This window comes from Girardinichthys multiradiatus, chromosome 4, assembly GCF_021462225.1.
Source record: "Girardinichthys multiradiatus isolate DD_20200921_A chromosome 4, DD_fGirMul_XY1, whole genome shotgun sequence".
NCBI lineage: Eukaryota > Metazoa > Chordata > Actinopteri > Cyprinodontiformes > Goodeidae > Girardinichthys > Girardinichthys multiradiatus.
In genome coordinates this window covers 5,207,959-5,234,499 of record NC_061797.1, presented here as the reverse complement: position 1 = coordinate 5,234,499, position 26,541 = coordinate 5,207,959, and the positions used below count along the sequence as shown (strand labels likewise).

At 41.0% G+C, this 26,541-nt stretch overlaps 1 protein-coding gene across 5 annotated transcripts in view; it reads right to left on the bottom strand.

Annotated features, from left to right (window-relative positions):
- Positions 1-25,316, bottom strand: part of znf536 (zinc finger protein 536) — a 247,619-nt gene extending 222,303 nt beyond the window's left edge. For 2 of the 5 annotated variants that reach the window (XM_047362958.1, XM_047362959.1), the window contains exon 1: positions 24,783-25,316. The gene's annotated coding sequence lies outside the window, so the exon portion shown is untranslated. Of the gene's footprint in view, positions 1-24,108; positions 24,750-24,782 lie in introns of those variants that run through there. The other 3 variants (XM_047362957.1, XM_047362961.1, XM_047362960.1) reach the window with 3 other exon arrangements.
- Positions 25,317-26,541: the final 1,225 nt, after the last annotated feature.

The following is a 26,541-nucleotide window of genomic DNA, read 5'->3' as shown; positions in this document are numbered from 1 at the left end:
TCCTACTAAGCTGCTCCTTATTTACATTTCATTTTTTATGACATCTCAGAGGTTTGCATAAACCTGTTCAAGTTTGCTTAGATGAGAATGTGGAAGATCCTGGTTCTGCATATTTACCTTAAATTTTAGAATTAACAGGCACTGTTTCTGCACTCTGCAAATCATCTGTCAGTCACAGTTACTATTTTTACTAAATTGGGCTTTATTTTATATCAAAGTCTCCTTCTGTGATCCATTAAAATGGAGATGCCGCTAAATTGGACCTCCAAAAGAAAATCCAAGAAGAGGCTCAACAAAATCTCATGGATCTTTGAATGAGCAGGGGCAGCCAGGCATGTAGAGGCTGGCTCAGTCCTACAAGAGTTGGGTGATAGGGGGAGCACAGATGTGGAGGGTCTGCAGGAGGGCCACCCAGATTTACCCACCACTACTTTTTCAATGGAGCGTCACTAGGTAAAACTCACACTCATATGCAGGGAACACACACAAGCTCACACACAAAGCTGCAATGTTGCCTTAAGTCACAATCTAAATTGGCTCCCAGGGGCATACTGACTACCTTGTTCACCAAAGGCATTGTGTATGTTTTCTGAGTGCTTAGCATATGCTGTTGTAACCTGAGATCATCTGTCGCACTCTTACTCTCTTATTTCTCTTCGTCTCCTGTTTGCACACACGGAAACACAAGTACACAAACATGCAACACTGCCAGGAGTTGCTCCCCTTCTCTCCTTTTATGTTTTTCCCATCAGAAGATTAATTAAATTCAAAATAGTTTGCATCTACCTATTAAACAATGTTGCACCAACCGCCCACCAGACAATCATCAACAGAGACACAACCACAGGCAGGGTGGCAGGGGTGGAAATGGTTGGGTTGGGGGTCTAATACAAGAAAAGTAGAAGACGGAGAAACAAGAAAGAGGAAATGTGCTAAGATCACAAGCAATGAGAAATGTCATGTCTGCTTTTTATGGATATTCTACAATATTAAGAGCGATGTGTGAAAGAGAACAATAAGCCGATGCAATGTCACAGTCAAATAGTGCATCCATAAGTGGATAAAAAATTGTGAAAGGACACAATTGTTTCCCCAAAAACTGCTTCATTGATGTTGTCATGATCAAAAATTTTAAATGCAGTCAAAAGAGGAGCTTGCCAAGTACTTTCCAGAAGCAGATGTGCACTGCTAGACCTGTTATTGTTCTACCGGGGGAGAAAATCGCAGCAAAAGCTCCCAACACTTGATTGAATCTGGTACATCTCTGATCTGATATAAAGCTTACTGCAGAGTAATGAAAATAGCTAACATTTTAAGACAGTCTAACCTTTCCTGTGTTTACCTTATTAAAGAGTGTGTACCTTAACTGGTAGAGCAGTACACACAGGAGGTGGGGGGGGACGTGTATAAAGCAGGCAGTGTTTAAGCAGGCGAGAGCTAAAGTAATAGGCAAGAGCAGTGAAGTGTTGATTCTACAAAAGATGCGAGGGAAAAAATTGCACCTTAGTGCTCACACACATGCACTCTCTCTCTCCCTCTCTCTCTCTCTCTCTCTCTCTCTCACACACACACACACACACACACACACGCACATTCCTTCCCCCTCCTCAATCTACTCCCACAACACGGCCCGCTGCCTGGCAGCCGAACTTAACATTTTCAGAGAAAATATTCCTTGCCTCCAATAGTCCGATGTAATTCATTTTCCATCTCTGTTCATTAATCATTGTTAAAATTAGTGATCCATTTCTTCCACTCTGCCATCTGCACTCAGCTTCCTAACAAACATGACACCTCGGTGCATAATAAAAGCTGACAGCTACGAGGAGGCCTTTCCAAATAGCTTTCTGCATATGTGCACCTCCGTGTCTTGATGCTGTTGTCAGACAAAAGTAGGTTGTTTGGACCACCAATGGCTGGAGACAAATGCCTACATGTGCATGAACGTGCACGCAAAAATATATGGCATCACATATGTACATTTACATTTATAGACAGCAAAATATTTTATGTAAAACAAACAAAAAAAAAACTTTAGCATTGTACATCCTTAATGCTAAACCTCCAACGTGCCAGCAAAATTACAGCCGGGTCTATTCAGAACTGAGTCTGTTAATATCTAAATAGACTTGCTAAAATGAGGAAAGCAGAAAGATCTGGGATGAGATAAATCACAGAATTCAAAAGAAGTAAAAGAAGCAGAGGGAAAGTGAAACCAGTGCAGAAATGTTTAAGTGTACTGTTTACCCATACAAGTTTTTGGCTTTAGCATCAGCTGGAACCACGCTGTAATTTTCCATTTGTCTTTGCTTCCACCAGCCAGGACATCTGTGTGTATTTGTTGTGATATTGTATATCAGCTCAGCTACACCCTGATCACACTTAGGTAGAAGCTACAACAGCCAAAAGAGGAAACAATGGTTGGGAGAGAGCTGAGGGACTAAATCAGCTCTGGAGGATCCCCCTGCTAGGTCACAAAGGTCTCAACTTCCCTCTACAGTAAGCATACGTTGTTGAACCTTTTTCCGGTGACCTGTTTGTCACGATACAAGCACAAACTTCAACACATTTTAATAGGATTTACTCTCAAAGATCAACACAAAATTGTGCAGAGCTGAAGTCACAGAAAAAAGTATACATTTCCATTGTATTTCTTTCCAGAAATAAAAATGTGTAAAACATCTGATGTGCAAATGTATTCATCCTCCTTGACTCTGATACCCCTAAATAAAATCCAGTGCAACCAATTGCCTTCAAAAATCTGAGAGTAAATAATCAACTTGTGTGATTTAATCTCATTGTAAATCCAGATGTTCTGTAAAAGCCTCAGAGCATTTTCTAGAGATTATTTAAGATCCAGATCGGGTTGGAGAATTTTCCCACATTTGTGCACTTTAAAAATCGGACTTGTATGTAGGAGTGGCAAAGAAATACCTTGTTGAAAGTAAACCATGAGAATTTCTGTTTATATTTTGCCAGAAGACATGGCTGTGGTTTTAATGGCTCTTGGCCATTAAAACCAAACGTAAGCTGCTAGGCCTACACGCAAACTGTGGCTGTAAGCAAACACTGCACTATTATACAAGGTAGTAGCAGCATCATGCTGTGGTGATGATTTTCTTTAGCAAGTAGAGGGAAGCTGTTGGAGTTAAATACAGGGTGTTCCAGGGTGCAATAGATTTGCAGAAGAATGAGCCTAAGCATGCAATCAGAGCTCAAATGGAAGATTGTAGACCAAAGCATGTTCAAACTTTGGAATGGTCCAGTGAAAGTAAGACAGTAAGGTGACAAAAGGTGAAAAACTTCAAGAGGTATAAGGGATTGTGGTTTTCAAGGCACTGAATGTGCCTAAAAGGTAGCTGGCTTGATTCCCTGGGATACTTAGAAATTAAACATTGTCACCCATTTTTTCCAGCCCATTTATTGTGCACTTACTCACAGTTAAATGAAGCAAGGCAACACTCTAATGTTATACTGTTTAATAGCTGCAATGTTAATAATGTTAATGTCTAATAGATGCATTTCTTGGTTGGATGTAAACTGAGCAGGTAATGCAACCATCAAGCAATGGGTAAAATCTCTCATGTGCTCTCATTACTCAGATATGTTGCACAAACGTGTTACTCTGCTGAATTTCTTGCTTCAGAGAACAGCTTTTCCATCTTAAATCAAAATCATTCAAAAATCCACCATGTGAATGTGAACGCCACTGAAGCTTCTCTCTCAGTGCTTACTCAGAGAACCTTCCACAAGTATATCAGCACCCTCCTCCACGAACTGTCCCTTCTCACGTTCACGCACACACATATGTGCGCAATCTGTAGCATGCACGCCCACGCAGATTTTAAACCGTAAAGATCCAGTTGTACTTTACAGGTCTGGCTCTTCGCTATACACACACTATCAAACACAGACAGGATCTCAGGATGCTGAGGTGTGTTTGTCTGTGCTCCAGGAACAGCACATCAATCTATATAATGCCCTCAAAGAGATGGCTTTTTCACACCACTAACTGCCAAGGACTACAAGGGGCAGCGGCTGCAGCGGCTGAGCTGTGATTCAGCTTTTACTCAAACTGAAGTCCCTGCACACGTATACACACACTCACACACACACGTTCCTACACATAAAGCTTATAACGCCCATATCCCACACTACACACACAAGCAGACATACAAAATGTATTTAAAGATTAGACATGCAGCCTTTGTGGCAACATACACATGCCAGCTCACTAGACACACTCAATCAAACTTTTCCACTTCAATGATAAAGAATAAACTATATTTAAAACAACATTCTTAGCCAGAGTACTGCAGTTCCTTTATTTTTTATCATTCTCCCAAAATCAAATCACAATTTTGGACTGCAATTTTAAGTTACATTTGCACAACTATTTGATTATGGAAACACACATACAGCTTAGAAGAACTGGTCAGCATTGTTCTGCTGTTGCCTGCACCAAAGCTCTGCGCTTTCATTCCACACATTATATTCCTTAATTTACTGTACCTGATTTGGTATGTTTAATCATGGGTTCGTCACCTATCTCAGAAGTCATTGCAAAAAAGGTGGGTACACCCTGGACAGGTCACATGTCCATCACAGAGCACACACATAATTACACAGGACAAAGATCATTAACTCCAAACATTGGGTGGGGTTAGGGATGGTTTAGGGTTAGGTTTGCAGTTACCCTACGAGCATTTTTTCTGGGTACTGCAGCGAGAGTACAAAAACCAGTTAAACCAGAAATAGAGCCTATATTCGATCAAAAACAGTCAAAAGTCTAATCTTTTTTTTCAATCAGTGAATGCACCATATTTAAGTGCTGCCATTCCTAGCTAACCACAACACTCTTTGGTGCGGAAGTTGTTACTGCAGGAAGGCTTGAAGTTAACTGTTTTCAGTATAAACTGGGTGGAAACACAAAAGGTGAAACTATTTAAAATGGAATGGTATTTTCAACAGAGCTATGTCGGTTGTTTATTCTGACTGCTATAAAAGGGAGCAAAAAATTGTCATTTTGGTATTTCATTATTTTGTAACCCGACTTTTTGGGATACAGAATGGTGTCATCTGCCACAGGACGTCACGTTGTGCCCACATGTTTCATCAAATTAGTGAATCAACCTGAAGCCGATTTCCAGATAAACCAGAAAATCTGAATTTAACACAGCAAAGCTGCGCTGTTATTCTTCTGAGCTTTCAAAGTAATGGACCAGGCAGAGTTGGAGCATCGCCTTATGGAAAACTCAGAAGAAAAGATAATGGTCTACATTCAATAGTGTCACTATTGTCAGTGGAGACTGACATTGTTTAAGGCCAACTGTGCTGACCATGCAATTGATAATAAAAGGTGTTAAAACTAGTTTAAAATATCAACTAACAATAGTTTTGCCTTTGTTTTAAATTAAAGCAACTCCTCTCTCACACACAGTGTAGCATCTCCCCTTCTTTTACTGTAAACAATTAATAACTCTTGGCAGGATGGCCAGAAAGAAATCTTCTGAATGCTGTTCAAATAGTACTCAACTAAAATCGGTATTGTTTTCAAAGCTCTGACAATCTATGGATTTTGTTACTTAAACTGAAATAAAAAATAAGCAGAAAAATGCAAAAGCTTTTACTGATATTTATACTTAACAGAGTGCTTCATTGTTTCCAAACTTAAAATTGTAACCTCTTGCAGTTCTGGTGTCTAGTGTTATATTTATTATTCATTTGTTGCATGGAGGGCCACAAAACAGACAGCCTAAAGCAGTGATTGGAGGTCTGTTGCAGACGGCGCACAGAAGAGCCGCTAAATCATCTTGACATTCACCGAGAAGTAGCCACACAGAAAGCTAGTGCTGCTGTTAGTTCTCCTACCGACTAATTTGGTTCTACTTAACCCCTAAAAACCCCTCGTGCGTGAGCACACAAGCACACAAACACACAGGCAGAAATAGATTCTAGGCGAAAAGAGACAGACAGACACAGATACACATACACACATGCACAAACGTGTGCACGCGCCTCTCAGTGACACATTTAATTCCAGGGTCTCGGCACATCTGAATTACTGCAGCCTGATGAGGGACAGAGGGCCAGGCCCCTTTGGACTGATTAGCATCATTTAAAAAAGTCTTCCTTTTTCTTCTGCCTGCCTCACTGACCTCTCCCTCTTCCTCTATGACTCTGACATACACATCCCAGCACGCATGTGGGTGGCATCCCCAGTAGCAGAACTCAGTAGGTAGCACATACACATGTACATCGAGTACATGGAAATAATCCTTGACTACTTCTCATGCATTTGTACAACAAAAATATTTCAAAAGCTTGTGGTTGTCAGTACATTACCTGCATTGTGAAGTCATTAGAATCATTATAATTTTATAATTTCCTCTACCCCTCCCCTGTGTGTTGCTGCACAATGCCTGTAAGATGGCCAAAATGCAACCTACTGTTCCTGGTTTTTTTTTTGGTTTTTTTTTCCTTACAAAACAGACAAATCTAGCTGTTTGAAAATGTTTCTGGACATGAAAAACCCAGACAGCCATGCCAAGGAAATTAAAGAACCTTAGCCCATCACTCTTATTAAGGTAAATCTGTTTTGCAACTACAGCTGGTAAGCTACAAGCAGTAAGTCCATTTAAGGACCTACTACAGACTTGCTACCCAAACTGATAGCCATATAATAAATCAAGTAATATGAAATGTTAAACTTATGTTACTTAATAAAGAGCAGAAAGGCAAAAAGATATAAAATACTGAGCAATAGGCACATTTACTTATAAACCAGAAACACTATGAAACACAAGACAGTGTGTGTATCAAAGTAACTATATAAATGGGTTATAAATAACATTAATTAGTTTTATTTAGCAGTACAAGAAACAAAAATTGCTTTTTGTTTTTTAAATAATGGAACCTGGATCCTACTATGCATTTTGTTTTAAATACAGAAGCATATCAAAACATAATAAACCTGTGTTGTCATGATAAAGTACTGTATGCATTAGAGCTGTATAGATATAACGATAACTACAGATATAGATATGATTTTATCTGAGTCCATTTTCTGTGTAAAGTAAATAAGATTTAGGCTCCGTAATTTGTGCATAGTCCCCCCCTTGTAAATTATATAAGCCTTGCACATGGCTTAAAATTTTGTAAAGCTTTTCTCAAAATCCTACTTATGGTTGCCATTCTGTGCCAAAAAGTTCATCTGGCCTGTAAATTTAAGCATGGATTACAAATATTCAAATCATGAGCTTACTGTTCAAATAAACATTTCCAACAGGGAGGGAAGAGGTCGCAAGGCACTTTCAGCATAATTCCTTCTCTGGTAACCCCCATACCCCATTCCAACTATTTTTGCTTTGAATATGCTGAAAAAAGAAAAGAAAAAGGGGACGAGAGCAGGGATAGGGGGGCAAAAACAGAAGAAAAGTTTGGCTTCTTCATTTAACATGCGGCTGGATAAACAGTGTTGATGAAATATGTAATTAATGTAATTGTAACCACCTATGCAATTACAGGCAGCCGGGTGGGCTCGGCTGTGGCCCCTGTAGCTCCCTGCTATAGGACAATAGGGCACCTTATTACAGTTTTTAAAAAGGGGGAGGGAAGTAGTGAAAGAGGGGGACAGGCTTAAGCTGGTCAGCTGCTCACCACATGGTTGAACTAATAGGGACTGCAGTCACAATGATTTCAGCTTTGCTTTAGCTGTGCTAATCAGTGCCATATAAATCAGGGACAAACTCCCAGACACCCAAGGATCTCTGGATTTTAGAATTTCAAATATTCAGTAAACACAGTGATGCTTAGTATTCACCACAAAAGTGAAACAAGATTTTTTACCACTCTGGATTATTTTCTTTAGGAGAATGCAAAATATGCCTCAACTGCAACTCTGCACTGTGATATAATGGATTACACTGCCATGTAACATCAACTATCCACCTTCTGTGGAAAGCAGCTACAAATTATGAATAAGGAAAGTAATAGTGTTGGTCCGCATAAACATATTGACATGTAATGCAGACCACTACCTGCAACCTTTCATACAGACCGCCAGTCTTATCCCCAAGATTAAAATAGCCTCTTCTCCACTTGCCGCCCCTGCCCTGCCTGGCATTAAAATCTACCACATTTGCAAAATTGCAAACAGATGCAACTCAAGTACCTGCAAATAATCTGCCAAGACCAATTTCAAAAGGGAGATTTCAGAATATGCGGGAGTCATTAGAGGGAGTATTATTTCAGCGATGAGTGCGAGAGGGCCAGCAGTGGATCACCCAACCAGATGGGTTCTGCTGCCTTTTATTCAGGAAGAAAGAAGCCGATGTGTTCTTCATCTCCCCCCATTTTTTCCCCAAAATGAAGACATATATATAACGTGTGTGAAACAATTACAGCAGAATATTGGAAGTTTCAGAAACAACAAAAGAATGTCAAATATCTTTTCGAGTTTCTCAAAACAATCTTTTCATCTCTTTCCCAGTGAGGATGCTTCGGGATGGTGGGGCTGATGAGGGGAGGGCTGGGGGGGGGGATTTCGATGTAAACGAGAATCCTGACACAGAGATCTGAGGCTTTTATTGTTTTGCATCGGGTGTTAAATGTGAAGAAGAATTAAAAGGTAGAAGCCTTAAAAGAGGCCTGTGGCGTATGTAAATGAAATATGTTTTGGAGCCACAATCTGCGGCTGCTGCTGTTGCTATTTTTCCAACAGCCATCTGAAGTTCTTCTGGACGCTCAGTGGCACTTTTAAAGTGATGCACAACAAAGCGTTGACTAATTAAAGACGATTTTAACACCAAGAACTGCAACAAACTTCATTAGATACTCCACCCAGCTTCTGACAAAAACTCCATTCAGTATACGTCTGTAAACCACCGTGATGAATAATAATAATCAAAACACACATTTCTGTTTCTTCATAGCTATTCAAGGCATTGACCAGCTTTTAAAACAAATTAAATGTTTACATCAAATGGAATTTGATTAGGTGACTGGTTATTATTTCTCACGGGGAAGCCGAATAACAATCTAAGGCACTTAAAAAAATTATCAAAATCACCAAGTCCTTGCAACAATACACATTCAATCAAATGCTTCATAATTCTAACAGTAGGAAGCATTTTAGGCATTCCACCCACAACAAACAGGCTTTGTTCTCCTGTTATGAGAGGCAGAGAGGGGACACAATCAAGTGCGTGAGAAAGTCAGGAACGCAGGATTTCAAGCAATTCCTTCATCTGTCTCTTTCTCTCTTATTATTCACCTCCAAACACCATTGCTTCTTTTAGGGTCACCTATAATATGTGCCTCCTGTTTCACTGTAGTTGGCAAAAAGAGAATTTGGTAATTGAGCGGTACAGAACATGTGCCCTCCCTGCTCGAAGATGACAGATGGATTAGAAAAACTTCAAAGGCAAGCATTTGGATCACCAGGGGAGAGATGCTAGGTATTTGAACTATCATTCTTTACCCAGGAGACAATGACTGCCTGACATGGTGCATACATCAAGGAATAGTGCAACAGCAAAGACATAATCCAATGTGCATATGCACACACACCCCCATGATCACTCCTCTGCTGCCTCTTTTCCCAGAATACTCCCCCCTCCCCCTGCCAATGCTATATATTTAACATCCTGTTTTGAATAAGTTTGTGCAAAGCTCAGAACAGAACATGTCAGGGGAGGGCGATGCTGATGAAGGAGGAGAGAATAGATGTGGTACTGAATTTTATCTTTTACTTTTTTTACCTTTATTATTTTATTATTTTAGTTCAATCTTAGGGTTTGAATTGAAGTATTCTTGTCCACACAATGAGATTTTCTTTGTGTTTAAAAAAAAAACAACCTCTGAACCTGATGGGAGAACAGAGGGTGGCAATGCCTATAATCATCTTAAAAGTATGATTTATGAAAAGGGCCATCTGCTTCATCTAACTTAAGCACTGAGGCAACCTTTAATAATATAGCAACACGAGGAAAGGAGGGGATTGCAGGGGGTGGAGGGCAGCACTGTTCATGGCAGTAGCTCACAATGATTTCAGCAAACTTGTAACCCAAGTGCACGTCCACCTTTCGCCTTTCTCTCTCCTATACTTCCTGTTGCCTCCTCAGCATCCAGCCATTAGTTCAGAAGGCAGCTAATCACTGTTGACCTACCCTGTCAAAGCATTTAACCCTGGCCCCTCCTCTTGACCCTGAAGGAATTAGCACTATACACACATGCAAGTGCACACACATACAGCCTCGGAAGAAACCTACAACCTACCTTAGACCTGAAAGATCCCCCTACCTCATTCATCTAGCGGAAGGAACAGGTACTTGTATCTGAAGTTTTTATGTGCTTTTATGGTTTTAGGTTACCCACTTAGGGTGGTATTAGACCACAGTGGTTACCACTGTTCCGTCACAGCAGGAAGGAGTTGAGTTTAAATTTTTCCTCTGGTTTGTTTGTTCTCCCAGTGCATGTGTCAACTTTCTCTGGGTACTACCAGTGTCCTCCTATATTGCAAAACAATTCAGCTAATTTGCTTTGGTGTAATGGCTGCACAATTCTCGTTCTACAACCACAGTCTGCACTACTGGCCTTGGTCCTTACGGTGGCTCCTGGCATTGTTGTCTAATGGACATACCACATTTGGAACATCTCAAGGTTGTTGAGGTCTTGAGGTCTTTCAGCTACACCAATGGGGTGATGCAAATTGCAAGTACATCTAAGCCATTGAGCTGATTCAGGATCTTCAATATTGACTCCACATTTTTTACTTTCCCAAGCAAGTCATTATGTCTGAAATCCTGACCTGGAAACAACTAACATAAGTATTGCATATGCCAGTCTGTCACACACACAAAAACAAACACATTTCCACATTGAGATTTAAACCTACAGCTCTCTCCATTCGGTCACTTTTTCAGCTTTCATCAGGAGTCTATATTGTGCAACACGTCTCCCCATGTCACTCCACTTTGTCACAATTCTTGTATACAATATGGTGTCTCAGGACTACCTGTGGGAATGTCTTTAATGAAAAGTTTCAGCTTTTTCAGATTTTAGAGTTCTTTGTAAATTCTATAGTTGACATTTCTTTCTCAACAAGCTTTGACAGAGAAATTAAAGACCGCTATTTTTATCATTCAATACTAACTGAAACATTTCTTGACAAACCTGTCACGAAAAATGCACATCATCTGCTCTCGACTGTTCCCTTCCTTCTTCACTCCTTTCATCCATCTTTCTCCTCCTCCTCGAAGCCTCGCAGCATGTGTAAGCAGAACCGCACGTGCTCCCCTCGCCCTCATTACGAGCTAACTATGCTGTTTGATTAAAAGTGTGTACAGAGAGGAAGAGAGAGAAAAAGAGACAGAGAGAGAGGAGAGCGAAGAAGAAGAGGAAGAGGTGGTAGTGGGGTGGGGGGGGACAGGCCGAACCTCCATAATTAAGATCACTTCACAGATTACCTCTGGCAACAAAAGCGCAGTAAGCGGTCGCCCGCAGCCTCAGAAATTAGATGAAAAAGGGGTGTTGAGGAGGAGACTGACCTCTGCCGGGCTCCGCATGAACACAAGTAACGGCTGAATCAAACACCCCCCACACACACACACTGCCACCCCCTTCCCTAGCTGCCCCCTTCCTGCCAACATGGACTGAGACACAGACACACAGGTAGTGGTACATGCTGTAGTCAGAATGACAGCAAATCGTGGGAAAGCACACATCTTCCAGGGAGAGGAAGACACTAGCACCTGAGGGCTGACACTGATGCATTACTGCTAAGCACACTATCAGCAAAGCTGTCCACCAGCAATTATGATGTACTTTTTGGGGGGGTTTGAAGCGCAAATTGCCACTTAAAGAAAGTTTAGCCTAGTTGTAATTTGCCTTAACATTTGGAGAACAATTGTAACATGTAGCCCAGTCTACCAAAAGCATTGCAGTTTCATTTTCAAGCTAGGTGGAGGTTCTTGCATGAATAGTGGCCTGGATGAGCCCCACCTTCTGTTGCACCCCCAATGAATAAAAATGCAGGAAATCCTCTATGTTCTGGGACAGGATAAAATGCCATATCACCCTGTTCAGAGGCTGTGAAATAGTCCCCCTATTCTCCAGGCAGGGGGTGCAGCTCCCCATTAACTGCAAATTCATAAAAGCAATATATGTTATATATTTTATCTGGTGCTTATGACCCCACATCCCCACTTGCCCTTTCTAATGTCACTCTGCGCAACCGCCCATGGTTCACTGGAGTGACTGCAGAGAAGGCCACTTTACTTCCTTTCTTAATTCTTGAATATGTTTTTTTTTTCAGTCTATATACATATTAATTATACATATCTGGCTTCAATGGCTTTCACTTCATGATAACTTCTATTTTCTCTCATTGGTTACAAACAACAGGCACCAAATACAATACTTCTACATAAAATACTACAGAGTTCATCTGGTTTAAGCAGGTGAAATGAAAAAGAGATCAGAAAAATGAATTCCCTTAATTTAAAAAGTCGTTCACATGAATTCATGTCCATTAAATAGTTCTAATAGCAAGCAATAAATCATGCAAGAAAGCTGAAAGGTTGAACAAATTTCTACTTCTACTTTCACACGTAAATATTTTTTTTTGTTAGAATTTTGGTGAATTTTCTGTCATAAAGGTTCCATGTCATTAGTTCACAAGTATTTTTTTACAGTTTAGGTTACCCACTTAGGGTGACTTTTTTTATTTGATTCACTTGTGATAACATTAACAAAAGACAAAAATGTCACTCATGAATCAGTGCGTTTAGGAGTGGCATTAACAATTTTGAAGGACAATGGTGTTTTTTACATGGCAAACTTGAAATGAGTGCACTTCCCTAATGTGCTCCATATGTCTGTAAGCTAAACATGTAAACTCAGAAACCTTTGGGACAACAACTGCTTTGTACAATAAGGAACTGCAACATTTTTTTTCTCCAAGGTGAGAACCAGTTGACAGCTGTGTACTTTTGTTTTTTTGTAATTATGTATAGCTCTCTCTGTTTAAACTTAACAATATAAACAGATGGCTCATTCCTTGAACATTAAATGAGATCACACTGAATTATGTCTGCTCCCTGGTTCTGTTGTAACTGTGTCCTACCCTCCTTCAGGCTAGGAGAGAGTACAGGTGGGTTTAAAGGTACAGCACGGACAAGCAAAGCAAAGGAACTCCAGCTTAATGCATCCTATCTCTTGTCATTTTCCCCAACACCATTGTACAGATGACTACAACCATTGTACAGGTGTTATTTTCTTTATTTTACTTGTGAAATTATGTCAGCTGATATGCTGAAAAATTAAAAATGACTGAATCATTTGTTTTCAAAAGCTAAAGCAAAACATATTGTAAATGATAACAACTCTATTAAGAATTTTCCCAAACAGAATTGATTTTAGCAAAGGGGTTAGGAGCTGATATAAATAAGCTGGCAAAAGTAGTTAATTGGCATGCTACTTTATTAAACAAATGATACGTGAACTTGAACGATTTCATGATGCTGCTGTTAATTTAGTTTAGAATGTTTAGTCAATAAACATGAAATGTATTAATTCAGTGTTAGATTTTGCAAACTGAACTTCTGTCATATCCTAAACCCTGTTTAAAAAAAATAAATGCATTCCATTATAATTTCTATCATATGGCACAAACTACCTTTTTCTACTTCACTATCTGCAAAAACAAACTAATGAGGATCAGATGCCAAAGAAATCAATGGTATACAAGTGTCATTTGCTGATTTCTAGCATAGCATTTGTACTTTCTCATACTATAGATACTATAAATAAAATATACAGAATTCTAATTTTCTATCTATCCATGAATCCAACTGGTATGGACCTTTGCAGAGACCAGTTGTCTAAGTCTAAGGGACCAAGAATTTAAGTCATGTTTTGGTTCTACTTTTGCTCTTTACTTGTCATATTCTTTCAAACATTTTCAGCATCCTCGGTCTCACTGGTGTCCCAAGCTCTTCACCTTACCTTCCTCGGTTCCTCATACTCCTGCCCTGCAAACCAATTCTGATCTCTGGTTAAAAAACAGGGGGGTCGGCCATTTACTCTAATCACAGGAATCTAGAAAGAGTGCCTGGAAGCCCTTTGGTGGCTGATCGGCAATCAGAGACATGAAGGCTACAAGAGGGAGAGAGAGAAACAAACCTGAGCACAGTTTCAGAAGTGTAGAGCCGACCTCTATCTCTAATATGAAGCAGTTCTGTCATGAGATTGTCTTGCTGTTGGGTGGGCATGTAAGGGGTTGAATGGGGGATATGAGTTGTAGTTCTTTCTTTAAATTTGGAAGACCTACTTTAATTGCTTAAAGACAATGTGGGGTAAGAAAGCATGCTACAATGTGTTTCAGCAGCTGAAAAACGGAGCAACAAGAGATAAAAATGTCTTCTGTTGTAATAAGTAAAATTTTACTTCTTTACATTCCAGCAGTAGCGATTTAAAACATGTTTTTTTACATGTTTCTTTGTTTTTTTATAGTTTTTGTTCTGTTATTTTCCATCTTTTCATCAACTATTTAGAATACCACAGTCAACAGTATCTACTTCAGTCCCAAATCAATCTATGGTGAAACCAGGAAACAGACTTTGAACATGAATGTTGTAGCATAAAGCATGTATGTGCTTTAGCAGAATGTTGTTTTCTTGTTCCCAAAATGTTCTTGTCCCGGCTTAGTTTAAATGTACTGTATATAGTGGAAGGAGGCGGAAGACAGTTAGCCTGATAAAGGCCCCATTTCAGCCGATTGTAGTAATTCACAACTCAAACTGAAATGTTTGTATCTGTGGGATATAATCATATATTAATGGATATTAAGCAGCCGTGTCAATAAGCTGTTTTATAATTATTAAAGAAATCTGTTAAAAGCAAGCCAAATAGTCACTGGAAAAAAAGACGTTTCACAATAAATTCAATAATAGATTTCCAGCATGACTGTCAAGTGTCACTACTGGCAAATTCTTCTAAATTATTACTGCTAACCTTTGCTAACCTTTGAATGTAAAAATGGCATAAAAATAGTCACTTATTCTGTTTCTTTAGGATTATAACCAGTTATTCATGTATGATTTCAACATTTTAGGACAGAACCTTGTGGTCCAGCACATATGACCAAAATATATACTTTAAATGACTTGGTTTGAGGAACTTAAGTGGTTGATCTTATAATTTTGTTTGACTCCTGTGTCTGAATTTTTTTGAAAAGTGCTATACAAATAAAATTAAATAAAGTAAATAAAAGTATGTTAAAATTCTGATTTCATTTAGCTAATAAGTTCAACCTAAAACTTCTTAAAAACCAAAAAAATGTGATGCAGTTCATGTTCTCTTTTAAAAGCTTTCATGCAGATGCCTTTTCTAACCAGTAAAAGAGAGCTTTTTGCCTTTCACTTTGAAATCTTTTATCACACCTTGTTTAAACAAGTCATACTTATCGTTTCTATGACTTTTTAACAAAATTGTGCTCCGAGGCAAACACATTTACTCACTGTAACTCTTTCTATGCGCTTTTAATTAATACTTTATTAATTAGTCATGTTTTAAACCAGGAAATATACAACTACTGAGATCATTTAAAGCTGATTCTGATTCTGATCATTTTGAAATCTTCAACAAGATTGGTCTTGATCTGTAGCAGATATAAGGAACTACAGAAAACATTTTAAAACAACAGCTTTAACCAAGTTGCAGGCCAAACTGGGATAGAGTGATTAGGACCAACCTTTAAAGGAAACAAATCGAAGTCCTTATGTTTAAAAGTGTGTGAGTACAACAAGAAAAGCTTTTCAGAAACTCAGCTGTGATGTGAGGAAAACAACTTCAGCTGATGATCAGCAATAAGAATGCAGACTAAAACGCCACCGAATAAAAAGCAAAAGTAAGTAAGATAAGCAGGGGTGGTAGGAGGAGGTGGGGGCTGGATGAGGTAAGCCATTTAAAGATGCAAAAGAAGAAGACAATTTGAAAAAACTGAAATTGGTCGAGATCAATTAGGTTTCTTTTTCTACAGAGGTAGGAGCTCGTCTTATATGACAAAAGAGAGGTATTAAAGAAAGGAGCACGTCACCGAGGGAATTCTCCCGCATTAGAGCGCTCTCTTTTCAAATTCAACCCCAGCTCTAACGCAGATAAATAATAGATAAATTTTATTAGCTTCCCACCTTGAACAAGACTTTTTTAAAGTAGTTCATGAAAAGACCGACAGCTCCTGGAAAGCAAACACACAGCCACACACTGTCACACCTGTGCACCCACACAAATGCAATGTATGCTTTACCTGATTAAATAAAACACCAGGAGGCATCAACTTCACAAGCTGAGGAACGTTTGCACCCTGCTAATGCATGGTTTTAACACAACTCCTGTTTCTAAATGTGCTGTTCCAAAAGGTGGACAGAAATACTTCTTCATAGTGTTATTTCGGTGGTTAATGGAACATGATGTGAATCTCCATTTGCTGATTTATTATTGCATGACCAATCACATAAATAATATAAGTAAGTAAAAAATATTTCAAGATGTTCAATATTGAAATGAAATCATGAAACATGCTTTTCCTCCATAAATGGCCAAAGCAACTGACTTGGTTTGTTCTCTCTTTTGAGATCTGTTTTCTGGTTAATGACAGCTGCGCATTCTGCTCTGTTTGTGACAGGTATGAGTAACGGAAGTATTTTTCTGCTCAAGATTTAGTCAGCAGTCATGAGGGGTTATTTGTACATTCCATGGATGGAGCAGGTCCAACTTCACCATTTTGTTTTGCTGTTATGCTTAAATGTGTTGTAGCAAGATTTTTAGGAGAACAGATGTGTTGATAGAAACCGAGGAGTGAACTCTCCCTGATTTTTTCTGAAATTTAAAGGAGGTACCACATTCTCTCACAGCAATCACTGAAGCTCCATAAAATTAGAACCATGAAAGGAGACTTTGTTTTTGAACTTGCTGTCCTAAAATAGTTGCAAAGCTAAACAAGAAGACATGTATTTACCTATTTCTATGTTAAAAAAAGGCACAGTAGCAGTCCTTGGTCTCACAGCAGCTTTGCCTCGGAGATGTGGTCGAGGCTGCGCCAGTCGTTTATAGAAGGCTGTGTGTTTAATGCCTGGAATGCTCATTTTCCTTTTGGGTTTACTTATTTACTTTTGCATAAATGGGAAACAGTAATGTGGCATTAAAGGGCTTCTCGGGGGGAAAGCCGCGTTTTTAAATGCAGCCTTTTTTTAAACGCTCCCTTGGTTTGTTATATTAAGGCAGGGTTGATGATTAATGCGGCACAGATCTAATTTTTCTTGATTAATATTAATAATAATAATAATAAATTACAAAAATAATGCCAGACATGAAATGAACAACGCTGCTCCCTACACACACACAAACACACACCCACACACACCCAAACACACACACACCCTCCTTTGCTCAAAGTCATAATATACAAAATGAGCACCCGGGCTCAAATGAGTGGGAAATAATCCCAAATTTCCCAACAGAAAAATGTAAAATGTAAAATGACTGCCTTGATCAACCGGAGACGAGGAATCCTTCACACCAGCTGCAGCTGCACCACCACCACTGTCACTTGGAATAAAAACGTAAACCTTTCACAGCTTTCGATTGAGTGTTTAATTCAGCCCGATGTGACATTAAAACCCTTCGCTTGACTTCCAGTGGTTGTGACAAATGTACCAGCACTTAATAGAGGTGTGCAGACAGGCCGGCATTTCAGTGACTTTTATCAAAGTGAATTTATCAATTCAGGCTCGCAGGATCTTTGGCAGTCGCTTGTTGAGAGGGAAGCCTGCAGAATCTGTTAGGTAAATCATCTCTCCTTTTCTGCCTCTCTGCTGCTCTCCTTCTGCTTTCTGTGTTCCTCGCTGTGCTGTTTCCCCCTCTCCCCCTCATCACAGCCAATCATATTCATATTCACTGTCATTATTCTTCGTCATATAGGCGGGGGGGTGTTAAATGTAAGAATAACATAAGACACACACTTACTATAACACACATTGTAGTAGCTTCACACACTGACATTGCAATCTTACATGTGTACTTCAGCCAAACCTGTGTATTTATTTATTTTTAAATGTAATACATGGTTCAAACTTAAAAGGGAACAAGCATCAAATGGGATAGTAGATGACTGTGGAGTCACAGCCGAATAATTACCAAAAAAAGCTTTTTGAATAATAAATGCAACCCTTTTTCCCTGTTAAATGTGATTGAAACTTTTCTGAAAGGAGAAAACAGGTGGAAGGAGAAATTGCCTTTGACTCTGTACAAACGTCAGAGTGGCTCATAATACCACATGACCAAAACACAGGCTCAAAACCAATTTACAACAACCAAATCTCTTAATAATATAATGCCTCTTTTAACAGTAAGTCCAAATGATCATTTATTTATACGTTTTTGTTGATTCACAATCTGAAATAAAGCTGTACATTAGGAATGAAAAGAGGAGAAGACATAAAAACTGAAGGCAGGTAGGAAAAAATGAGGGTTACAATTGGCAAAGATGGTGGGGGGCTGACAGGCGGCACCGGAGAGGCAAAAAAAGAGTGAAACAGCGCGAGGGGAAGAGCGATAAGAAGGCTTTTGAAGGGTCCTCTCAGGCACTGCAATTGCTTGCGATCAAAGTGTCTGAGGTACTTGAACCTTGCCCACCTTTCCACTACCTCACTAAGGAGATCCTGCCCCACAAACCACCTATAAACCACTCGGACACATGATCCACTCATACAGATGTGGAGTGGAAACACACATACAATCACACACACACACAAACACACACACACACACACACACAGGTAGAGAGAAACATCCTTGCTCTCAAACACGTTTTAACACACCATCATTTACCATTAGTCCTCGATTAACAATTGTCTGTTCCACTTCGGAGTAAAACGGTACTTATCGCCAAAAGAGAGCTTACCTAACAGTCTCTCTCACATCATGCCGATTAAAATGTGTACTTTTTTAATCTACGACTGTAGCGTTTAAGCAATGGATCCTTTGACAGGTGAAGGTTTTGCCCTTCAAACCCTGATGCAGGATAGAGACACAAAAACAAGGATGCCCTGCTGGAACCACAAATGAGAAGCAAGAAAAAAAAAAAAAAAACTTTTAGCAAAGACAAATGCATTTTCTCCCAGTATATATTTTTTTCAAATATGTGGACTTTAAGTAAAGTAGAATAGTACTAATTTGTCTTGGTGGAAATATTTGCAGCAGAGGAATTCCGGCAGGCAGGCAAGGAATCAGCTCTCCGACAAAAGAGCTATCTTTCCCGAGTAACAAGTTGGTGGAATGAGTGTCGACAGAAGAGGAGCTGAAATCCCCCCCTGGGCTACAGAATATCCCGCTATTGTAGTCTTAACCCGCGAGACCTGGCTGGGAATGTACAGCTTTCACAGTCACTTCTCATCCTATTTGTAGCACTGGCGTTGATGTGCAAGCGCCTGTGCCACAGCAGGTCAATCTTTTTTTTTCTTTTCTCTTTGCACTGCTCCGTCTCCCTCTCCTACCTCCAGTTTGCACCACCTTTCCCTTTACACACCTCACAAAAGAGTTGTATAAAAGAAGTCCGCATATTATTTGATGGAGCGTTCTTTGGTAAAACCCGATCACAACGTTTCCAGGCTTTTATCAGCATTAGTTTTGTCATTTCTATTTATATTTATTTTAAATTTATCCATTTTCTTATTCATTCTTCCAGGGAAGTTTCATTAAAGATCCAATTATGCAAATGAGATGCTGAAGAGGCGGCTGAACGTGCACTACAATGGTGTACAGTAATCGTTCGGCTCACCGTACAGCAGATCCGGGGCCAGATTTATGAGCTCCACCGAACGGAAAACGCCTCCATCCTTTGGTGAGAACCTCCTGATCATAATTAAAGGTGAGCGCATTCTCCGCAGAATTCCCCCACCTTTCTCTGAACCCCGCCTGTTTTTTTTGGGCCCCCTTCCTGAATCGTTTCATGTACTCATTAGCAGAGGTTTGGAAGTTTACAGAGGTCACATCCAAAAACACGTAACGCAGCTAAAGAGCAGGCACGACATGAGTCTCACAGTCATTGATGGTAGACGAAAGGGGGTGATAGACAGGACCTGCTTTACACACACACACACACACACACAAACACACCCACACACACACACACACACCCACACACAAGCTTCCATCTCATGAAGGTTGGAAGCATTTACCACTGTCTTTGCAGGGTGCAGCTGAATGCTAAGCAGCAACAATTCTCTGCTTCAGGACCTCTGATTGATGTGCGCTTGCCGGTTTGTGTTAAGCTGTTGTCTGTGGAAATGACACGGCTGAAAACACAGTTCTCCTCAACGCATCAAAGGGGAAAAAACAGCTCTGACATCGCCTAACACGTCCACAAATTCACAATCCGAAACAAACTTTTAGGAATGAAAAAATACAAGCAGGACACAAACCGACGCCAAACAATGCTGCATAAATGTTCAGGAGTTCCTTTGGGGACATTGGGGAAAAGAGGCAGAATATTGCAAGTTGTGAGGGGAAAGGGTGAGGACTGGGAACTTGTGACCATGTACACACTCAACTGATGTGCAGAGACACACATTCTCTGGGACTCATCTGATAAGGAGAAATCACCTCCTCCATACTCAGCTCTCCCTCTCAGACTTACTCCATCCAGACTTTGCCATGGCCCCCACTCCCCCCCTCAACCCCACTTCCTCCTTCTGCCCAGACAGGCAGACGCTCCTTGTGATGGCACCCTGGCATGAGAGGACTGAGTCGAGCCTTTCTGTCAACGCCTCATCTGCCCTACACTCTTTATTCTTAGATCAAACTGACATCTGTGATTAGCCTCCGCTCCACCATCTCAGCCCACTGCTCTTCCAGATCCCTACTACTGAATCTTTTTGTTTATTTTTCTTATATCTGATGTGTTGATTAATAATTAACTTTACAGGTTTTAAGATGTAAATGCTCTGGATTACGTATCATAAATTCATTCAGCCAAATGAAATCCTACAAGCAGCTAAGATATGAGTAAAGGTCATAGGCACCTTTGTCTTTGATCCCCACAGCAGACATGATAACCTGTTGGTTGTGGTGGGGAAAACCTTCTAACCAACAGAAGGAATCTTATTTTAGGAGGTTTATTGGAATGTTAGTCGGAGAAATCTCTAATGTGCTCTTGTCATTATGCAAGGCAACTGCATGTCGAGCCAAACAACCTGCTCCCCTTCATGGCTTAAACTCAAGAGATCAAGGTCAAGGAGTTGTAAGGCTCACCCTCTGCCTGATCCATGTATGTTAGAGTCACCACAGCTCACACCCACACAGAGCCACTTTGCTCTGCAAGCGCAATAAGGAAGACTGACTGATCAGAAACCAGGGTGGAAATGAACAGTAGAAAAAAATCCAGCCCATACCCATCTAGCACCGGTAACCAAAAAAAGGCAGGAGGGCTGCTGCTTTCACAATGACTGCACATATCAATTAATGGCTGGCTGATGAGCAGAGCTGGCCTGATCCGGCCTGCCCACCACTGCCCTGATCCCAGCGGATGGGAAAACCTGGCCCTGCAGCCTGTGCAGCTGGAGCCCTCTCCCCATAATTACATGAGAACGGGGGGGGGGGGGGGGGGGGTCGGAAAGCCACAGTGAGGCTGCAGATCTGTCGGGGAACTCTTGCAGTTGCATGAGTCCCAATCACAGGGCATGGTTGTGCTTGCATGTTGGCTGTACAATTTTAGAAGCCTTTTTACACTGTCCTATGCGCTTTTCCTTTTTTTTTTTTTTTTTTATCTGATTGTATAAAACGTCAACATGCAAATAATTGACCATGTGTCAGACTGACAACACATCTGCTTCAGTGAAGTGGGCCTCATGACTGACTGACAGCATGCTGAAAGGAGAACTGATTTGATGCCATCCTCTGCATGCCATCTCCTCTCTCCTTCTCTCTCCCTTGTTTGCAGCTGAAAGATGTGTATCAGCACAGTCAGTCATGGTCCATGCCCAAAACCACCCCCTTCCATCCTACCCCAACCTTAGCAGCACCGTTACGGGCACAGGTGGGAAAGCGGCTCAACGCTGGATCGTCGACAGCGCGACTCTTGGGAGCAGATTTCGAGCTCCGTCAGTCAGAAAGTTGCAGCACGAGAATATGGCAAATTCCTCATGCTGTTGTGTGTGAGATATTTCACTCTTTAAAAATCTCATTTAAAAACAGGAATCTTTATGTCCGATTTCTAACAGATTAAGACAATTATCCCAATTTTAAAAGCCTGATTTTTCTGACATTTATAACCACCTGGTCAGGATGCAGTGATGCAAATTGTACATATGTGAAGGAAGAGATTTAGAGGCAGGCATGATAAATATAAACTAAACTAAGCAACATCTGAGGATACCTTAAATGCATAACACAAATTCCTCTAAAAGGCCAGTCTAGCAAAGCAAAGCAAGGCCTTTTTCCAGAAGTCTTCTCAAATATTTCACCCAAAAAGAATGACAACATCTCAGCTTGTAGCAGAGCAGAGAGTTGCAGGGAAAGGGCAAGCAGGTCTGTGAGGCAGCTATGCAGTGTCATCCATTTCATATTTCTCTTGCGATAAAGGACTGAAAGAGACTGACAAAAGGGGTTTACGCCCAGACACTATTTCAGACACAATATCCGCCCTGTGCATACCATTACACAATGACAGCATCCCAGCCCGTACAGTCCATCTATTTATTCAGTTCTCCATGCACAATGAATCTAAGGAGGAAGCAACTTGGGGGGTGGGGGGGAGGGGGTGGGGTCTTAGGGGACAGAGGGGACTCAGGATAAGTTGGGAAAATGTTAGGGAAACAATGTGACAGTCTGTGGAGATATTTAAGTTTTTTTTTTTTTTCATAAGGCTGGTAGCTGGTTGGAGGTAAGTGGGGTCAAATCAGTCAGGGCTCACTTTTACTTCCAAGAATGAAAAAAGGGAAAGGAAACAGCTTCCCACCCAAGACGCACGGTGTGACATGGACTCTAAATGGGATTACAGAGCTCAAACATCCCCGGTGTCATGCATAATTGAATTCATTTCTTTATTTATTAATTTGGAACTGCCCGTTTAAATTCACACATAATAAATGATTTTGAAGATAGTTAAAGTTAAGACTTATTTCGCTGTTTTTTTTTTTGTTGTTGTTTTTTTTTAACTTTTTTTTATTGATTCAGGATATTACAATAATTATAGGAAAACGTGGTTTTTTTCTGAAAACAGGGACAAAACACAAATCTTGTCTGATCACCCCAGTGGTATATTATGGCCTTGTGAGCTGTTCTGAACTATTTACACGCTATTTACTTCAACCTTTTCAGAACACGTTTCCCATCCCTGACAAAGTGTTGTCAAAACAGAAACAAAATGGGTCAGTGTCAGCGCTTCAACCATTGGAACATAAGGCTTAGACGGATTATTCATTTCAGAGGTCGATCTCGGTGCACAAAATGGCAGGTTTCACCGGCTCTTCTTCCATCTCAGAAGTTTGCTTGTTTGCTTTTATTTCTCTCTTTTCTTATCTTGGACACGTGATGCCAAAGTTGAACTTCTTTATCCCCGCTGTTTTCAAATCCCAACTGCGTAGAACATTGCAGGTTAGGGGAAAACTAAAGTTTTCCAAGCAGCCGGGAACACGGCCACATACTTCTGTAAAAGTCCCACGCTGTGCCGCTGATCCGTAATGCGCCAACGTCGCAAAGCCGTGCGCAGTCAACGGCTTTTACGCACAAGCTTTGTGGAAAAAACACCACCAAAAACAAATAAAAAGCAGTAATGGACATTTAGCGTTTATTTATTTCCTGCTCTAAATGAAACTAGTTCAGCACGCAGAGACTTGCAAGGTGTCGCTTCCGAGCAGCTCCATCTCTCTCGGTCCCAGCTGCTGTTTTACGACCCCTCGCTCCGGATAATTGCACCCTTATTTTCTAATCATGATTCGGGGAGACATCAGGAGACCCCCGCTGCGACACACACACAGAAACAAGCCTGAGTAAGCCCCCCAGAGCCCCCCAATGAGACCCCTTTGCTTTGAGCTCCACACTTCTTACCTTTTTTTATTTTTTAAATTTGCCGACTCCGGTGCCCAAGCGACGCGTCGAGAAGAACAGTGTTCAGTGAACAGCGAGGCATGTCCGTCTGATCTGACGGGATCATGTTGCTGCTGCGGGGACGGTAGTGTTAGAAAAGTGCGCTTAGGACGCGTTACAGTCTGTCCACTCCACGCTCCTCCGCGTATTCCGACTTAGACATAAAGAGAAATACAAACAAGGCTTTATCAGGACTTGTCCTCCGCTCTCTGTCCGGCTGGGATCGGCAGGCATCAGCAGCGTATCCCCTCTATCTCTCAGCTCAGGCTCCCCCTGTCTGGTGGCTGCAAGAGGCGCTCTGCTGTAGAGAGCAGAGCCCGCTGCTCCTGCGGTATCCGCCGTCAGAGCAGCTGATGAACCCAGCGGCGAGGGGAGCCACGATCCCCCCTCTCTCGGTCCTTACATTAGACGGAAATAAAACGCTCCTAAAACACTTCCTAGTTCCTGACCTTAAACTACACAGCAAGACGCTTTTTTATTGAAATATTAATAATAAAAGAAAGCAATGTGCCCCCTGCTCTAAGCCGTGCAGGCGCAGCCAGCGGAGGCTCGGGGCGATCAGAATCGGTTGGCACAGCCTTAACATCCCTCCCTGCAAACACACCAAATAACTCCAAAAAAGTGACATTCCTTACCTTTTAGGACAGCTGTCCTAGATCCCTTTCATCCTCGTCTCCTCCTGGCCTTTAGAAACTCCTGGATAAATGAGCGTTTCCTCCTCTGCGTCCCGAGCGTCAGTCACCGCTAAAGAGAAGTAATGAGTGATAAAAATGACGCTCATCTATCTGCACTGTAACCTTGTGGCGTATTTAATGTAAATAAGCCTCATTGGGCTGCGGGTCCCCCGCGCTTACAGACGCAGGACCGCTCCCAGGGGAGCCTCTTTTACCTTTTCTTTTTTTTTTTTCTTTCACCAATTTAACGGATTTATGCCTGCTGCGCTAAAATGAAATTATTTGAGAATAAAGGTGCGAGTGCGCTCTTGGTTAAAGCGGGAAGAATTTTCTGCGCAGGTGCTCGAAGCTTTTAAAAACTGCTATTTCAGTCTGAGTCAAACACAAATACTAACAGGAACTTGAAAGTTGGCTCAACTTTTTTTGAAGCGCTGAATAAAAGCACATGACAGAAAGACAGAGAGACGTCCCGCAGAACTCGAGTGTTTCCTGCAACTAAAAGCTGCCCTTGCACCGTGTTTTTGATATATTATGCTTCCATATAGGGGGGAGGCTGGAAGAGGCTGAATAATGCAATTATAGATTCAGTGTCCCAGCGTTGACAAAAGACAGGGCTTCAATGGAGGCTTTGTTGAAGGATTATATAATGATTATGGGGTAATTATGGGAACGGTTTGGTAATAATAATAAAAGGGGAAAAAGTATATCAAGTGCTCTCCTGAACGGACGGCTTGTTTTCTGTAATATTAAGTGCATAGAGGAGAGTGACAGACAGACAGGCTGTGCTACTGACAGCTAGTGATGGGGCGCAGCCTTGATTATTCAAAATGTCGCACCGAAAGACGCATAAACGCCGCTGACTGAGGATAGACCGCAGAATCGGACGTGGGCCCGCAGTGGGGAGCAGAGGGGTCAGGTTTATAAAACAGCACACCCCAAGCACACAAGCCAGAGTCGGATCACACGCACGCGCACACGCACGCGCATCCCCAGCGCTGTCCGTTCGCGCGGGAGGCACAGACAAGCGGATGGTCACTCTGATGGAGAGCGCGCGGCGCTCCATCTGTGCGTGGGAATAATCCGCAACTCGCAGCGTGTTAAAACCATTATTACTTTAATTGCATTCAGGAATTAACTGCAGCCTGTTCGGAATATTTTTCCAACCAACCAAAAAAAAAAGAAAAAAAAAAACAGACCCACATTTTATTATAACTCAACCCTGCTTTTTCTCTTTCTTTTAAATAAACCGATACTTGTTGCTCAATTTGTCTTTATCTTAATTCTTAATCTTCCAACACGAAGTATTATCAACTTTAATAAGCATCCATTACGCCCCAGATTCCCATACAACTTTCTTTGTTTACGCGTGTGATTTTCTTTCCTAAATAAGAAAGTGTATGTTTTCCCTCCCCATAAAAAGAAATTAGCATACCCATTTCCTCACAAATAATATGACTATCTCTGTGGAAGTGATAGCACAGAACGGCAGGGGTGTTTCTTTACCGATTCTCCATGGATCAACGGCGCGTCATCAGAGCTTTTTGAACTTGTTATAGCAAGTCAAATGACTCTTTATCGGCTGACAGCCCTGACAATCCATCGGGGATGGGAAAGCAGGTCAAAGGAAGTTGCCATATGGACTTAAGAATCCAAATTTCTAACAATGCCAGGCGCTGCTGAGTGCTGTCCTCGCAGGAATCTCGCCATACATACAGTGCGT